The sequence below is a fragment of the Magnolia sinica genome, chromosome 4 (assembly GCF_029962835.1).
Source record: "Magnolia sinica isolate HGM2019 chromosome 4, MsV1, whole genome shotgun sequence".
NCBI classification, from domain to species: Eukaryota; Viridiplantae; Streptophyta; class Magnoliopsida; order Magnoliales; family Magnoliaceae; genus Magnolia; species Magnolia sinica.
Window position 1 is genome coordinate 71,644,795 of NC_080576.1, and position 5,995 is coordinate 71,650,789.

Consider the following 5,995-nt stretch of genomic DNA (forward strand, 5'->3'; position numbering starts at 1 on the left):
CCATCTGGATCATCCTGACCATCATAGTGTTGTGCAGGTACGCACAACTAATAATGGTGTTTGCGCCGACCCGTGCAACCCATATACTTTGCGCGGGTACGCGCAACACCATAAATCTCTCATTTCTTCTACATTTTCTTTATTTTTTTTAATTCTTTGTTTTTCTCTTAATCTTTCTTTTGATTTGTTCTTGGATCTATATTTTTGTACCTCAACAGATGCCCCCTTGATCCTTTGTTTATCCTTTCCATGATAAAGAAATAGGATCAACTCTCTTTCATCTTTTATCCAGATGCCTTTTTGCGCACCCTCACAATGGCTAATCAGGTCCCGTTATCGGGTCCAATTCCCTATAAATACTGATGACGCCCACATCCTTCATTCTAATTACTACAAGAAATTCCACTTTTACCTGCGAAAACATTCGTAGGTAAATGATATAATTTCGTAGGCAAAAAGTTTTACTTACGAAAAAATTCTTTGGTAAATTCGTAGGTAAAAGACCGTGGGTAAAGGTTTTTACCAATGAAAAATGTCATCGTCGGCAATGGGTAAGACTTTTACTTATAAAATTTTTTGAAGGTAAAAACTTTGTTAAGACTTTTACCTACGACATTTTTCGTAGGTAAAAACGTTGTTAAGACTTTTACCTATAAACGTTTTTAGACGTTTTTGTAGCTAAAAACTGTTAAGACTTTTACCTACGAAAGTTTCCGTAGCTAATACATATGCTAATACTTTTACCTATGAAATTTTGTGTAGGTAAAAACGGCGTTAAGACTTTTACCTACGAAATGTTTCGTAGGTACAAACTGTGTTAAGACTTTTACCTACGAAATTGTTCGTAGGTACAAGTGTTGACAAAACTTTTTCCTATAAAAATTTTTGTAGGTAAAAATTGTATACTGTTCATTGGTAAAAACTATTGACAAAACTTTTACCTACGAAATGATTCATAGGTAAAAAAATGTGAATGAACCTTCAGCTACGGTCAATATCCGTAGCTACTGTTTACATTTTAAAAAAAAATTATAATCATTCATTCATTCAATTACCACCTGCATAATCATTCATTCATTCAATTACAATCATCCATTCATTTAATAATGAATCAATTACAATTACAATTACAATTACAATCCTTCATTCAATCAAAGGAAATTATGAAAAAGTTTCAAAACAGCTTATTAGAAAAATTAAGACACACCATTAGTAGAACAACTGCTCAAACCAGTGCAGTCCAGTCATGGATCATGGTTCTCGAATTCTACTTCGAGTCTTAAAGAACATCCAATGAAAATAATGTATCGAATCCACTATGACTTACTTCTCTTACTAAGCCTTGTGCCTTCATCAGATTACCAAGGTTGCTATGAGCATTAACCTGCCAATAAGGGGAAGATATGCAAATAGTAATTTCAATGCATCTACAATAAAAGAAGGAAACTAAATGATAAAACAAAACAAGGATTCACCAAGTGAGGGTTCAATGCAAGAGCCTGGCGACAACACTAGGCTGCCTCATTAAGTCTTCCTTTCCTCATATATGCACTAGCTAAATTTGACCACGCATCACAGAAATTGGGGCGAAGCTGCAAATCTTAAAGACTAAACAATATAAATATGCATATATATATATACACACACACACACACATATACATATATATATGTATGTATGTATGTATGTATGTATAACAAAAAGCAGACAAGAAAGGCAGTCTTGTCCTCTAGTCATTGGTAAAGATCAATAAAAAAGGGAAACATCAGAATTTTTTTTTTTTAAATGTCTCCATGTGAACTTTCATTACAACCATTTCTTTCCCACCAATGTGTCAAATGTGCAGAAGATCTGATCCATGAAAGAATGTGGGCCAGACAATAACGATCACCTAGTATGATAAAACAGTCGATTTACTCATTGCTGCTGGAAACAACTTGGGGTTGACAACACCTGTATGATTGCATACAATTGGTTGCATGTGAGCTTCAGAGGCAACAAAGCTCATTTGCCAATGTGTCAAGTGTAATACATCTAGCTGTAAATGGTGAGATCCACCATGAAGATGACCTGATGCAAAAAATCAGATTGGTCCACTCAACAAATAGGCACTCATTTGTATGTTGAATCAGACTATCCATTCTTCTTGTACAAGGTGACTGACCCTTATGAGCAGACTGGCCTGATTTTTATGACTGGTGACTCATGGTGGAGTCCATCGTATGCAAGGCTTATATGCTTAGACACATGACCCATGTGATCTGGGTTGCATGTGAATTTCCCATGCAACCCATTTTAGTTGAAGTTTTCTCTTTCTAAGTGATGGTTTAGACTGTCAAAAATATCAGCCTCTAACTGAAAACTGAAGTTGAGTCATACCAATTCCATCTAACTCAACCATCAAATTCAAAAAGCATTGTATGTTTCAATGACTCTTAGGGATTTTTTATTCTTAATTTCCTAACTAAAATAACTACTTTTAATACTGATGTGGTGGGGATGAATTGTGTTGTGTATCCTGGAATGAATCATCAGTGCAGCATAGTTAGGAAGTTACATAGCTTACATATTGGGTGTGAAATAGGATCCTCCGCTCACTGGTACACAGGTCTATTGCTAGCTGTTTCAATAGCAATTTTCGATTGATTTGCTTTGGAGATGTCACATCTGAATCAACGAATCCACTTCCCTAGTCATGAATAAGAATATATCACACATTGGACTTCAAGCAACATGAAACTTTCAGTAAAAGGAATAAATGTAGCAAGTAACAGGAATGCAAGTTCACAGTCTTGGCTTCATCAGTGCAACCCATCCATCCACCTATCCCATAAACCCATAAAATCAACCTAAAGATAACTTGGTTAGTTTGCAGATAAATAGAATTTTGTGTTTGAGAAAGATCATATACAACAAGTTGTTGCAGGTCTACAATGAACAATGAAGGAATCAAACTCTTTGCAGGCTGCAATGCAGAATCCTGACCAACCAGACGATTCCGATCATCTAAATATAGACCATTTTTCTTATAATGTCTATTTTTGGAGCAATCAACCAAATGAGAGCATAACCTTAACAATGCAATTCTTTAGAATCATACAAATCCAAGAGAGGTCCCAAAACTAGAATGATTGGACCTTTTTTTTCTTTAGATGGATCCAAAATTCATCAGAAATATTTGCACATCCAAGTGTTGAACAAATCTCAAAGTGTGGACATCCATATGCCTCACAAAAATATTCTCAAGAGGACAAGTTCAAGAGTGCAAAAGATGTGAGTACAAGGGTATGGATAGCTTGTTCTAGTAAGTTTCTCTTGTCTCTATATTATAATTTCCAGGATATATAAAACTCCCAGAGAGACACTCCTGTGCCTCTTTAAGATCCCTTTCGGCCATCCGTTGGGCCCCGCCATGGAATGCCATAGCCAAAAAAATTTACAGATCAAATATTGCAACTGTCCAGGTTAAGGCCTTGTTCTAACCAGGGACAATCATGAAAAAAATAAAAGACAAAGAAATACATTTAAGAAGAGACCTAGATATCAAACTCTTCACTGTGACAGTCAAGCTCCATCTATATTGCAAATAATCTGGTTTCTCAAGGACCAAGCATATCTAAGTGGATTGTTATTTTGTTCCAGAAAAGTTGAAGCAGAGAATACTGACAATGTTATTTGTCGGTTCTAACAGCCAATTGGCCAACATCTTCATAAAGGCTACCAGTCGATGATGAACAAGGGATGTGGATGTCTTAGGAAAGTTGGGCATGTGTGACATCTACATTCCAGCTTGAGTGGGAGTGTTGGCAAAATCCCAATGTCATGGTGTACATAATACGGGGCATTCGAGCAGTGCGCCATTACCAGTTCTACTTATCCTTTCTATGTTTCTCTCTTTATAACTGTAATTGGTTATTAAAAATAAGAAGAAAAAGGGTGGTTCATGGTCAATGGTACAAACCTCTTCACCAAAAGACCATGGCTCATGGTCAATGGTACGTGTTGTCATGTGTGGTGTTGTACATGAGCTTTATTGCATATACTTGTACTCTTAGAGAAAAGCTCTTGAAGCTTTACATACCTTTTCAACAATCTGGTTCACATTTTCTTTCTGTTTTATTCCAACTGCAATGGCTAGTAAGTTATTCGAAGCTTTTGCGTTCCCCTGATTCAAAAATATCAGAAGACATCAATATGAAGTGCTGAAAAAATAACATGGTAATACTAATGAGGTGATTTGCTGCATATGTGCTAATGTGGCACATGTGCATGATCCTAGCTCTTCAGGTACGAGAACTGTTAACATGACCTGGCCCGTGACACATGTTTGTTGCATATAGAGGGTTTGTTACCTTCTTTTCTAACCATCTTCTCATACATTCATGGCCCACCTGATCAATGGAACTGAAATCTATAATCTAATTAAGATTTTTCCTAATTGGTATACTTTTGGCTGAATGCCCATTCAAGGTGGGGCACACCAGAAGAGCAGTCGGGATTTTGTACATGTGTACTATATATGCCAATGGAGATTGTGCAACTGCACGTGATGACTAACTGCTCGAAGAGTCCATTTAATAAGACATTAACAGACAGTTCTTTCATTTTTCTTGTTTTTATTGCCACCTATAGATGACAAAAAGCAACACAGACATCTAATAATCTGTATCTAACAATGAAGGAAATTCAGTTTTGGTTCCATTGCCAATTGAAATTTGCATTTGTTTCACACACCTTTTTCTTTAGGAAACCCCATAATGGTCACATCTCTAAGTTGGAGGTCTCACGGATTATACCTTTTGGTAAGGAATCAGTCCCATGAGGCCGACATCAGCCCTGAAACAACAGAAGAATACGAAGTATAGTAAACAATACTAACATTTCATTCATGAGAAAATGCAACGAAATTGAGCCCCTACGAAAGTGTTGTACCTTGCATCTATTATCAGATTGAGTAATTGGCAACGGATCAACCTCGTTCATCTCCCATTTTGATATTCTCTGCATAATGGATCCCAAAACGCTTTGAATTTGAGATGTGTTTCCAAGATATTGAAATACTAGGAATACTAATGACTTAAATAAAGGGCAACATCATGTGGCCCAAGACAAACAACCTAATCCACCATCTATACATTTCATAGTAAGATGACAGAATTTTAGAAACCAGAATCTCACTAAAGAATGATCCAGCATCAAATCGGAATCGACCAACCAAAATTTAATGATCAAAGCTTCTAACATACCAACCTCTCTAAGAATTGCAAAATGCACTTCATGTGTAGCTAGTGCTAGCATGATCAAGTAAGCATCCTGAAATGACAAATGCAGAAAGTCATGTCATGAAGCCAAGAAAATCAACATAAAAGCTTGCAGATAGCTAGATATCTGAGATAAAAGGTGGAGACATTTACCAACCTATGCAAGCAATGTTGTGTATTCGGGTCAAACCCTGGTAGATTTCTTTAAAAGCAAATATACGACATTATCTTGTGCTCCCCTCATCCGGCATAATGGCATCAGAAAGAATAACCTTTGAAATTCTCATGCAGTCAGAGTTGCATAAAGATTCCAGAGCCGAAGAAGAAATAGGAGAGAATAAATCAATGGTAACAGATAGATTTTTGTGTGTACCTTGATGCCATGCCACCCTGGATCCATGTTCAATCTCAGGTGTATGTAATAATGAAGAGCTGATGATGGCATGCATACAAGTGGCAATAGAATCAAGCTAGGAAAACTAAATGTACAAATAGATGAACAGATCCAGAAACATACATGCTTCAACAACAAAATATAGATATAAATAAAAATAAAAACTTTAATCAACATGACCAAAAACCTAAATCAAGACAAATCTGGGAAAAGTAGGATTCAAATTACTACAATCACAAGCAGCCATAGCACTACCCATTTGAAAAGTCAAACAGAAGTAATCAGACATTGTTGGTAAAGTGAAAGAAAATACAAATGATGTATCAAACGGAGGCGGAGA

The 5,995-nt window shown here is 36.3% G+C and overlaps 1 long non-coding RNA gene across 1 annotated transcript; it reads right to left on the reverse strand.

The window, feature by feature from the left end:
* Positions 1-1,170: 1,170 nt before the first annotated feature.
* LOC131243204 (uncharacterized) lies at positions 1,171-5,489 on the reverse strand. Its single transcript, XR_009169943.1, has 8 exons — positions 5,415-5,489; positions 5,251-5,313; positions 4,933-5,001; positions 4,735-4,836; positions 4,082-4,165; positions 2,567-2,689; positions 1,892-1,953; positions 1,171-1,600 (listed from the first exon to the last, which is right to left on the reverse strand). It is a non-coding gene; the product is annotated as an uncharacterized LOC131243204 (long non-coding RNA).
* Positions 5,490-5,995: the final 506 nt, after the last annotated feature.